This window comes from Pinus tabuliformis, chromosome 9 (assembly GCF_031772625.1).
Source record: "Pinus tabuliformis cultivar Carrire ecotype Pingquan chromosome 9, CPIR1, whole genome shotgun sequence".
NCBI classification, from domain to species: domain Eukaryota; kingdom Viridiplantae; phylum Streptophyta; class Pinopsida; order Pinales; family Pinaceae; genus Pinus; species Pinus tabuliformis.
In genome coordinates this window covers 611,766,341-611,779,192 of record NC_142307.1, presented here as the reverse complement: position 1 = coordinate 611,779,192, position 12,852 = coordinate 611,766,341, and positions in this window count along the sequence as shown.

Below are 12,852 nucleotides of genomic sequence, written 5' to 3'. Positions count from 1 at the left end.
ATATGCTTTGATAAACAATAGCAAACAAGTGTTTTTAGGGCCTACCTTAGGTCCAACGCAAGCTTGTGGATGCCCTCACTTCTTCGATCCAAATGAGCTCCTTTTCGCGAATCTGCAAACACAAACAAGGCAAACAAATTAAATAGCACCTGAAAAACCAATTGCATAAAACATATTTAACATGAAAGTCAAGGAGTCCATGAAACAAATAACATAAGATACTTGTTGAGAAAAATGAGTTTGATTGTATTAATTCAAAAGAAGAAGAACTTTACAACCTTTGCCTTGACGCTATACAAGCTCCTCCCAGGGTCCAGCAAGAAGTCTCCTCTACTTTGACAAGTTTCACTCACTCCCCAATGAAGCCAAAAAGATGTGTGATCTCTCCTCTTAAGCTCAAATAGGAAGTCTTGATTTCACCAGCATTTACCCTAAAAAATGTTCAGCTTCTAACCTCCCTAGCAACCAGCCCAATGCCTGTATTTATAGTGCAATGGAGGGAGGTTGCTAGGTCCTCCTTCAAAGGGATAAAGCCCTCCTTCAAAGGGATAGCTTCTCTCATCAAGGGATTAGCTCCTTCTCTTTTGGGATGCATGAACCACCTCAGAGCGAACAATCCACGTCAAAATTCCTTCTAGAAACCTCTAGAATTAACCCAAAGTGAGTTTTTTAAGACAAAACTTCCGCCTTTTGACTTTCACAAGGGTCCGCACCTACACCATTAGGGACAGAGCGGGTAGGTCCGCAGGTTTTGTACACAGATGGTGCGGGACCGTAGGTGACCATGAGAGAAAGTGCGGAACCAGAGTTACATTGATTTTTAAAGTCTTTCTCTCATTTCCAAAGCTTGATTTGAAGAACTGAGGTCTGATACTTGCTTAGGAGGACAGACAAGTGATGATAGACCCATACTGACTGCAAATAATCATGGTGACGATATTTTTGTGTAACAGATTGCCCCCTAAAGTGTGAAGTCTGTAGTAGATGAGGATTTCTTATCATTTAGGAAGAGTGAAGTACTTTATCATTTCGAGGATCATCTTGTGGAGAGCCCGGTTGGAACCTGTAAAAACATTCAATGCAAGATATATATATGAGATCATATCATCGCTGAGGTAGGAATTCCCATACTCAGATCAAAACTGACTAGAAAAACTAACTACTGCTCTGATACAGGAATGATCTTGTAAAACACCACAAGTAAAGACTCATGTGGACACAGTATGGACGCAGCCATCTGTTTATGAATAGTCCATTATATAATGAATACAAAATTCCTCGCAGCCTGGATTGTGGAAACTAGATCCAGGGTCTTCATTTCTACTTCCTGAAATAGTACGATTCGATCCATGTGAATGAATGTGTTGATGTCGAACATTGTAGAAACCATTTGATTACCAGTCAATGATGTAAATTGTTAACAAGTGTGAGAGAAACCACCAGTAATGTCAATGGCCCTCAAAGTACCTAGTACAATCCATGATATGCGAATAAATGTGTTGATGTCGAGCATGTCATGGAATCCTTTGATCGAAAGTCAATGATGTAAATTGTCGTCAAAGGCGAGAAACCTGCCATTGATGCATGCAAATCTCAAGGTACTGACGATTCCTAGATCATATTTCTAGATAATGAGCTGATGTCGATAGAAAGTGATCCGTCGTAGGCAAGCCCACAACACGAAATCATAGATCAAGTTGAAGAAATTTAGTTGCAAGGACTGACTCAGGGATGGTCAAGATGGATGACAGATATTTTGCAAATGAATGGCTTATTGGCAGTGACCTCTTGAACACATAATGACATGACAGATGGCTTGGTGACAATTGACCCAAAGTTAATACCCAGAAACTGGCTGAAGACTTTCAATGTGGTTTGATCAACTGTTAGGCAAAGGATTTCCCAACCCAGGTGAATGAAAGTGTCGTGTTCAAGAGTGGTTACGAAGTATGACAAACAGGCTCATTTTTCTCTCTTTTCCCCCACCATTTCTGGCAAGTACCTCTTTATTTTTGACAAGCTTGAGGAGGATAACATTTGCTTGATTATAAGCTCATCCTTCGGATGAGTCCAACTTAGTTTAAATTCGAACCCTAAGAAGGAGTGGTTCATTCCTATTTGTAATTGAACAGGTCCTTTACTGTGAAATTTTAACGAGTCCAGTATAGGAGAAACTCGGCGTTTTTCAATTTTAGAGAGTCTGAAAAAACTTAAGAAGACTTCAGGGTTGACCTTTTTCGTAAACTTGTGTCTCCGAAGCCCGAAAAAGTATAAAATAATACTTGAGAGAACTGCTTGATCTTTTACAACCAAGGAGTACTTTTCGTCATTAGTGTCCTTGACCCGAAAAAGTAAAAAAGCGATCAATGACACGTCGTTTTATAACCAATATCGAATTTGAAACGACAAAAATCCGGCAATCTTTTCATGTTTTTACGGTCAGAAAAGAGCTGTAAGGGGACCGTCTTTTAATTCCATTTTAACGAGTTTAAAAGAAACACTCGGCAATCTTTTCATGTTTTAGGAGTCAGAAAAGAGCTTAAAGATGACTCTACATGTTTTTCTGTCGAAAATGATAGATTTCGCCTGAATAATCCTTTATTCTGCACAAAAACACAAACATTACTCATACCTGTTTGAAATGGATAAAAATGTCGCAAAATACCTTTTCAAAGTGAAACATAAACAAATTTGCAATTTATTTACTCAAAAAACTTATAAAAAGGGCCTTTGTCAATTCATTTTTACCGTTTGAGTTTGGGTGAGAAAAATAGTGTTTTTGCTCAGAAAACTTCCCGTGAAGATTGCGGAAAATCCAACCGTCGGAATCGAGCGCCGTCTTCTCCAGGTAATCCACATCATCCTACTCTTCATTTTTAACCATTTAATTTTTGGTTTTAGTCCTTTATTTCATTTTTGGGAGGGTTTTTAGGCGCAAAACCCGCACGCGGGGGCCCGCAGGTTTACCATTGCGGGCCTGTGGACCCCGACTTTTTCTCCATTGGGAAAACGCTTGGGGTCCGCACCTTCCGTGTAGAAAAAGTGCGGTCCCACGCACTGTGTCTAACCCGGATGGTGCGTACCCTGCCACAAGGGTTTTGAACCCAAAAATTCTCAAAAATGGACCACACAAAATATTTTCTAGCATTTTAATTTGTCTTTATACTTGATGCAGAGAGTACATCATGCTAGATTGGCGTGAACAAGAGCATGAGGACGTGGATGCTGCCGCATGGAATCATCAGCCTTCACTTGATGCTTTGAGGGCGTGCGGACTGTACAAATTCTGGGCCATTCCTGGCATGAGGGCTCAGGTGGATTTCTTACAGTGGTTGGTTGATAGATGGAGCATACAAGACCAGTGCTTCTTCATTGGCAGCCACCAGCTCAAAATCGAGCTGGCGGACATTTATTTCTTGACTGGTTTGCCTAAGAGAGAAGAAGACTTGACTCTGCATGGGACTAGGCCAGGTGGCCAGTCTGTTGATAGCCTCTGGCTAGAGTGCTGCAACAGCCAGGCTAGAGACAAAGGGATAGACATAAAGACGATATCCCGTCCTGAGCTCATGGTGATTGCATTCACTGTCACCAGACTTTGCGGAGCTGTCGCATTACATATTGCCACCGGATCCGAGATGTATATGGCAGTTGATTGCTTTCGAGGCACCATCTTCAACTGGTGCGATGCTGTGTTGGCCAATGTGAAAGGCCAACTAACCAAGGCCAAGAACGGACGACTAAAGACCTTTGGTTATGGGGCTTTGGTCGTGAGTTTTGGCCTGGAGAGGGTTCCTATGCTGATCCCACAGCACCTTACTATTGGAGCTGGGCTTCCTCGAGAGCCCAAACTGATGCGATGGGTCGCAGTCATGGCCCGTCACCCGGACGAGAGGACAGAGGTTGCTCACTTCAAACCTGAGTATTTCCAATGGCTGAAAAACTAGGTCTTTTCCATTCAGGACTTCCCTTACGCTGGGATAGATTTTCGTGGTGACCCAGACATGGTTCTTCCACCAGGAGAGCAGTGGGACGAGTCAGGTAAAATCCTTTTCAACATTTTCCTATTTTAATTTTTTTTTGTTTTTCCATCGTCTCAAAACTAACAGTAAAAATTTTAAAATGCAGATGTGGGTCCACAGCGACCAGCCGCTCTCTGGCCTTTCGAGAGGAGACAACCAGTTGCACCCGCGCCAGCCCCACAGGACGAATCAGCAGAGGTTTTGGCCGAGTTGGAGGGTCATCTCGAGCGCTTGACAGGAGATATTCCTGAGACCACTATAGATGACATTCCTTGTCGAATTCAGCGCTATGTGATTGGGGTCCCAGGACCTTTTAGGAGGTTCCTTTGCAAGGTGGCCCGTGCAGTGGTTTCTTATAGAGATCATCCCCAGTGATAGGATGATCGCCTATTGTGGGCACATATGACATTTTTGTTTTTTGTACTTATCATTTTTGTCGATCATAAGGTGTTTTTCAACCTATGATCGAGGACGATGTATTTTTTGACACACTCCTATATATATATCACTATTACCAGCTTATCTTGTAAATCATGTTATGGAATGGTTTTAAATTTACATGTATGATTATTGCAAATGTCTATTTAACATTCGAGAACCAATTGCATCTGCTAATGTATTTAAAGACCTTGGAATATGCTGATATTCAATATAATCAAATTCACTTTCCAAGAGACGCACTCTCAAAAATAATCTTAATAACACCGGATTTCTAATGGCATACACTCTATTAAGCTGTAATACAACGAGTTCAGAATCTAACCTCACTGTCAAACTCCGAATCCCAAATGAAATAGATTCAGATAATAACTCAATCACTGCACTATACTCGGCAATGTTGTTCGTTGTTTGACCGAGGCTTACCCCATGCATAGATACTAACTCGTCAGAGGGTGAATAGATAACCCAAGCTGCGGAAGAGATGTTCCGTGTATTATGACAAGCACCATCAGCGAAACCAATGTATGTTTGTAGAGGCATCGACATCTGCAATATCAAGAGTAAAACCAAGATAAGCAGGAATAATGACGAAAAAACACTCTCTAAGCTAAGCACACTATTTAAACTAAAACACACCAGCTAGAAAGAAAAAACTATCCTAACTAAAAATCTCCATACCCATTCTTTTAAGCATAATACCTCTTCAAGTAAAGGCCATTTCTGGGTTTACCCAAAGAGTCCCCATCAAAGTCTACCAATTCATAAGCCCCTTTGGCTAGCTTTCGCTTGACAACATAGGGACCATGCCACATAGGAACGAATTTTCCAGCGCCTAATTTATCATTAGCTTGATCATAAACTAAGACTAGATCTCCTTCCGAAAAATTTCGAGGGGTCACGTTTCAACCATACTGAGCGTTCATGCGTTTTGCGTGAGTCTCGATCGCCAATGCAGCATCACGTCGATTCTCATCTAATTGAGCCAAGTATAACAAACGCTTTTCCTCTTCGGAAGTGGCCGGAAGTAACTCGATGGCCATTTGCAGTGACGGGATTTCGCATTCAATGGGTAACACGGCTTCCAAACCATAGACTAGTTGGAAAGGAGTGAACCTTGTTGATGTTTTTACTAATGTTCGGTATGCCCAAAGCGCTGAAAATAGCATGTTGTGCCAATTCGACCGATGAATCCCAATGGTTCGTCGGATCATGATAACTAAAACTTTGTTGATGGACTCAACCAAACCATTCGCTTGTGGATAATAAGGGGTTGAACTATTGTGACGTAAACCAAGCTGGCCTGTAAGTTCGGTCATCATAACGTTTCGAAAGTGACGCCCATGATCAGTGATTATCGCTTTCGGGACACCAAACCTAGCAATTATATGATTGAACACAAAAATTGCAGTTGTCTTGTCGTCTGCCTCAAATGTAGGCATCGCCTTGGCCCACTTAGTAAAATAGTCTACCGCAAGGATGATATACGCATGCCCCCCGGCCGAGTGAGGGTTACATGTAATAAAATCGATACCCCATTTGGCAAAAGGACCAACGACAATTATAGGGTGGAGAGGAGCAGGTGGAGCGCGCATCTTACGATCAAAAATCTGGCAATTGTGGCATTTTCAGACCGCCGTAATACAATCTTTAAACAAGGACGGCCATAAGTAACCAGCGCGCAATATCTTTTGGGCTGTGGCATACCCAGACATATGACCGCCACACGCTCCAGAGTGACATTCATTTAGAACCCTTTCAGCTTCCTCGTGAGTTAAGCAATGTCGAAAAACAGAGTCCGCCCCACGGCGATAAAGAGTATCTCCAATAATTCTGAATTGTTGGGACTGGAATCGAATCTTCCGACGTTCTGACCGTGAAATTTCTGGCCAAAAGGATTGGGTCTGGAGATAAATGATGATATCCCCATACCACAGATCTAAAGTGCTGATTAGAAACAAGGATTCGTCCGCAATGGGCTCCTCTGCCACAGTTTCCGTGTCAGCACACGGGAAGTCACACATTAACTCTGCAAAAACTAAAGATTTCTTAGACTTAGATTTCTCAAATTCCAAGTCGAACTCTTGCAGGATAACGATCCATTTAGAGTACTTTCCCCCTAGCAATTGCTTGGTCAAAATGTAGATCATAGGGTTGCAATCCGAAATGACTGTAGTTTTACGTAGTAGAATGTAGTGACGAAAACGTTGGACAGCTTGAACGGCTGCCAATGCCAATTTCTCCACATGTGAGTATTTTAGCTCAGTTGGATTTAAGGTGCGACTAAGGTAATATATCACATGTTCCATTCCGAATTCATCTTCCTGAACTAAGACCATTCCAATGGTGGAATGAGAAGCGGCGAGATACAAGAAGTAATCCTGGTTGTAGTTGGGAGGATGCAACAATGGTGCATGGGTCAACGCGTGTTTGAGTGCATCAAAAGATTTCTGAGCTATCTCATCCCAATAGAATGGAGTGTTCTATTTCAACAACCAGGTAAAACCCTTTGTAACCTTGGCGTAGTTAGGAATGAATCGTCGTAAAAAGTTTGCTTTCCCTTGCAAACTTTGGAGTTGGCGAAGACTCGAAGGAGGAGGCAATTTGATGATAGATTCGACCTTTGAGGGATCAACGAGAATGCTAGCTTTAGAAACTACAAACCCTAGCAATCGACCCGTTTCTATACAGAAGACACATTTGTGTGGGTTCAACTGAATACGATAATGCCTACACCTCATAAAGATTGCTCGTAAACGGACGAGGTGATCAGCTCGATGTAATGAATGAGAAGGCAAATCATCGAGATACGGTTGCACAATGTGCTTGATGTCATGAAACACATAAGACATCGCCCTTTGAAAAGTTTCTCTGGCATTTTTAACCCCAAAAGGTAATTTGCAATAAGAAAATGTCCCCCATGGACAAATGAAAGCTATTTTTGGTTGATCGGCAGGTAGAATATTGATTTGATTGTATCCGGAAAAACCGTCCATAAAGGAAAATATTTCGCTGTCGGCACAATCATCAATGATTTGATCGATATAGGGAGTTGGGTAATTGTCCTTTGGACAGGCTCGATTAATGTCCCTATAATCGATGCATATTCTTATTGTTCCCTGCTTTTTGTTAACCGGAAAAATATTCGATACCCAATCCGTTAATGGGATCAGATAAATGAAACCTGCTTTCAATAGTTTTTCAACTTCTGCTTTAATTACAGCTGCTTTTCGTGGGTGAATTTGACGCAAACGTTGTCAGACGGGTTTAGCGTCCGGGTAAGTCTTGATCTCATGAACAACAATTGCGGGATCAATTCCTGGCATTTCCTCATAGGACAGGCAAACACGTCATGAAATTCTTGAAATAGGGCCTTATATAATTGAATTTCATCATCTGTACACGAGGCACCTATATGAATGTTCTCAACAATTCCGGGCTTAACCAAGATGTCAATAGGAATAGTTCGAGAGATGTTTCTCAAATTTAACTCTGAATCGGGATGTTTCATTGGATTCTGAGGTTCCTTGACATATTCAGTTGTAAAAATTGATGAGAAATCATTTTCAAAACGATCATCCTCAGGTAAAAACGAAGATCTGTGATGGAGATCTTCCCATGGCAAATCATCTACGCATAGGATTTCACGAATTTTCTCATCAGAGTGAACAAGTTCAGAAAACGTAGTTAAATTCGAAGTTGATGTGAAAAGTGATTCCTCACGGACCACATTCATTAAGTCATTTTTGGTTGAACACGAGTCAGCAAACGACTGCACGGCTTCATAGGCAATTTCATATGGACTCAAAGGCATGGAATTACCAAATGAGTATATCTCATATTCAGAAGGGACGATCCAAGGATCATCATAAATAATGGTGTTTGATGTGATCATATGAATGGTTGCAAATGAAGACGATGCGTTGATTGGAGGAAAAGGAAAAGTTCCCAGTAAACCGGCATCTTTAACTAATCCTACTCCAACATCCTTATATGGGATAGTCATTTTACCAACATGCTGAATACTCTCCGAAGAGGCTGGGTCGGATGAAAGGTAAGCCAGCTGGTCTATTGTTATGATCTTTCCATTGTGTGGAAACTTTATTACTCGAAAGACCGATGAAACGACCGCTGTCATATCCTAAGACCAACTTCAACCCAAGAGAAGGTTGTAATATAGAGGGGCATCAACCACCTCCACATCTAGACTAACGGTTTTTCCTTCAACCCCTATAGGAAAATCCTGTAGAATGCCAAAAGGATGAAACCCACGGCCATCAAAGGGCTTTAGAATTGTCGGAGATTGATTTAGCAAAGGAGAACCCAGCAATCTCCAACATTGTATCGACATAATACACGTTGAAGCTCCCTCATCAATTACAGTCCGATGAATAGGCCTATTTTTTACTATCACTAGAATCTGAAAAGCCATTTGATGAGGCAAACATGGTGTACTATTTTCTAGATCGAAAATTATTAGGTTCGGGTCCTGAACATCAACAACTCCTATAGCCGACAAAAGTAATTTACGTTGTGCTGGGCATGATTGCAGCACTTCCAAAGCCGACATTGCTGAGGGTGAAACAGCTAAATCCTCAACAATGTTATAATTCTGAGCCGCTCTCGCATGTGGATTGAAAGCTGACTTTCGAAGTATACCCTTGGCGGGCAGTTTGATTACCAAGTTTGGATTAGGTTTCTCAATCTGTAGTGGATCGGAACCGGGAACCGAGGTTGATGGATTAGAATGATAAGATTTTGCTTCTTTACCATCAACAGGACTCTTACTACCATAATCTTGCGATCGAGTCACAATCCTAACATGGGACATCATCAGTATGGGTTCTTCATTGGCACTCGAGGATGAACCTATCATCTTGCTGTCTTGAGCCGGAAAAGTATCCTTCAAAACAGCAGGAGTTTGGGGACCCTTGACAATCTTCGCAACCTCTGCACGATGAGGGCAGTCTCTTGTAAAATGTTCATCGTCACAAATGAGACAAGGATAACGAGGTTTGTGCTTTTCATCATTGGATCCCGCCTTTTCAGGTTTCTCCTTTGAAATTTTGTCCGTTTTATTCTTCTTCTTTCCTTTCGTCTTCCCATCGGATTTTGATTTGGCTGTAGATGACTCTACAACGTGAATATCGGCGGAAATCTCTGCAGAAGAATCTCCTGTCAGGGAGTCAGGCAAGGTTATGATAGGGGAAGAATTCTTGGAAGACTTCTTCTTACTTTTAGTGTTAACCGTGCCAATCATACCATCGACGGCATGAGATCCCGAAGGAGCTGCAGCGATTTGATTTTGCTTGGGAAGATCGGGGATTTTTTCATGTAACATACCTGACTGAGTATAGACTAAGTCAAGGTACTGTGCTTGAGCAATGACTTGCTCCTCAGTAACAACTCCGGCTTTAGCAACATCTTCAGTGATCTTTAGCAACAAAGATTTTACAAACCACTCAGCCAAGATCTGATCTGGGATAAATACCTTCACTAAACGACGTCGACGTCTCCACTCATGAATATGATCTGAAATGTAAGTGGATTTAAGTGTTAGGGGGTTTACGCAGTGCATTATATTAGATGTCATTTTGGGATTCAACTGCGTTAAGTAAGTCATTAACGTATGACCATTTCCATGAGAGGTAGTCGTAACTGACTAATTTCTCATGATTTTTGAATAGTTCACTTAGCACTCATTGCATCGGGTGATGCTCACAGGGTGAAGAAGTGGGATTGAAACTAGTGAAATGAATCAGATAGCGTCAATCATCACTTCCGGGGCTTTCACCCGGTAACCAGGACTTCCCGGGAGGTCACCCATCCTAGATCGCCTCTGGCTCATACGTTAATGACTTACTTAACGCAGTTGAATCCCAAAATGAAATCTAATGTAAGTGGATGTCGATTGTTTTAGAGAAGTTAACAATTCCGTGCCATTGTCATATCGGACTGGCAACTGAAAATGAGTTAAAAACGAGGTAGCTAACTGACTAAAATTATAAAAAGTGCCTCGCGGTAACTCAATGTACCACTTGGCCACGAGACCAATTAGAGTGTGCTGGAAAAGTCTAAGATGGATTGAATCATCTGTGATGGAGTTAGACGCACACCAGAGGTGGTAAGTCATCACATGGTTCGACGGGTCCTCTCCTGATTTACCTTCGAACTTGGGAATGTCACTGGGCAACTTATTCGGCATTGGCAGCCAAAACGGAAGATAATTAATGGGATTGTTCGTTAGGCGTGACAAGTCAGGTAAGTCCAAAGTTGCGATAAACGGTAACTACCGATTAGGATCCCTAAAACTCTAGGTCATGAGACCAGCCCCCGGAGGAGGATATCCAGGATAACTAGGAATAGGAATCGTGTTCGGGATATTGTATCCTCCCGGAAAACCAGGATTAACCGGACCGTACTGGGGTTGTTGAGGTTGTTGATAAGTGTACCCAGGATACGGTTGATACTGATAGATTGGTTGCTGGACAGCAGGACCGAATTGGTACTGTCCCTGGTATGGTTGATAGGTGAATTGTGGTTGACTTGTGACAACCGTACTTAAACCAGGTTGTCCTACAAGCATCTGAATCAAATTTTGAATCATAGATCCAGACGGTGGTAAAGATGTCTGAGGAGTAGATACAGGAACAGTAGAAACCAGAGCTATCGATACTCCAGAAGTAGGTGGGGTAGATTGAACAGATGTTGCAGCAGTTGTAGCAGTCGTTTGAGGCAAAGTACTACCGAAGGTACAGAAGGTACAGAAGTTTGAATGTTAGACTGGACTGGTTGCTGGGATGAACCAGAAACTAAGGGTTGTCCAGTTTGAGATGACAACTGTACACTTGGCTGCAACACCTATTGGGTTTGCGATGGATCCCACACTATATTCATTCCGGGGTACTGACCCATAACTGGTTGAGAATATTGAGGACCATAACCGGGTTGAGGGTAGGATTGATAATTGAAAGGTACATTTCCTGTTCCTTGATCAAACGTTTGACCTTGGGGTGGTTGGAAACCTTGGTTCGAGTATTGACCTTGGGGTTGATACCCTTGAGGCACATACTGATACTGGGGTTGACCTTGAGGTATGAATTGATACTGGGGTTGACCTTGGGGTACATATTGAGTCTGGGGTTGACCTTGAGGAACGTACTATCCTATAGGTATGTACTGTCCTTGAGGTTGCCCCCCAGATGCAAATTGTGTACCTTGAGGTTGCCCCCAGGCGTTAATTGAGGCTGCCTCCCAGGTGGTAACTGGCCACCTTGAGGTTGAGGATTGGGAATAGAACCTGACATCATAAGAATGTCTTCTATGCTTAATGGCTTAGTACCATTGCTTCCAGTTAATAACCCTTGATCAATGGGTTGAGGAGATGCTCCCGAAAAAGTACTAGAAAGTGACTGATACCCGGAGGGAACAGAAGGACCGTCGTAAAAAAAAAGATTCGGGCGATTGAGTAAACATGGATGACTGTCCTGCCATATTGACGGGAGTATAAAAACCTCTAGGTGTTGGGTGATAAGGAGCACGAGGTGGTGAAAAAATTAACCCTGAATTTTCTAAATAATTAGTCAAAGAAAGATACCAAGAACTACTCCTAGGAGGACTGTAAAAAATTGATTCACGCTCCCTTAGTTCAATAACAGGTTGATGTTCAGGGATAGGGATGCCTACTTCTTCTTCTTCCAGAGCAAGTTCTTCCATAGAAATAAGTCCAGAAGAAAGATCTTGAGTGATTACTCTTTCTACCCTAGGTGAACCAGGACCACTAAAAGTTGGAGAAACAAACCCCGATGTCGGAGTAGCAGCAAATTCACTTTCAGGCTCGGATATTTCGGGTTCTTCACCTATATCACTAGTAGATGAAAAGCTACCAGCAATTTCGGAAACAGACACTGACTGCGGATTATACTCTGCTACTGGCGTTTGAAAATCAGGATGTACTATCAAAGAAGATTCTCCTTCCTTAGGTGACCCAACTCTACTGTCTCTAGGAGTTACGAGGACTTTCAAGCCTTCGAGCTGGCTCGGTACTTCCTCAGGAGGTTGGCCCTGAAGTCTACGAGACCTCCTCAGTAACTCAGCCACGTTTACTAACTCAGGAGACTGGCCCCGAAGTCTAGGGGACTGCCTTGGTAATTCAGCCACAGTTAAAGACTTTTAACTACTTCACACACAAACAAAGTAAAATCTCAATAAAAAGCACCTAAGGTCTCTAAAGAACCAAACAAATTTGAATCACACGCCTAAAGAATCTAGGAGATCAAACACACACAAACAGTAACTTTCCAGACTAAAAACACTAGTTGGTGATGAAATCCAACGTCGCAGAGTTCAGTACAGAAATGGCGGTTGGAACAGTTACCTCGGCAACCTACTTAAT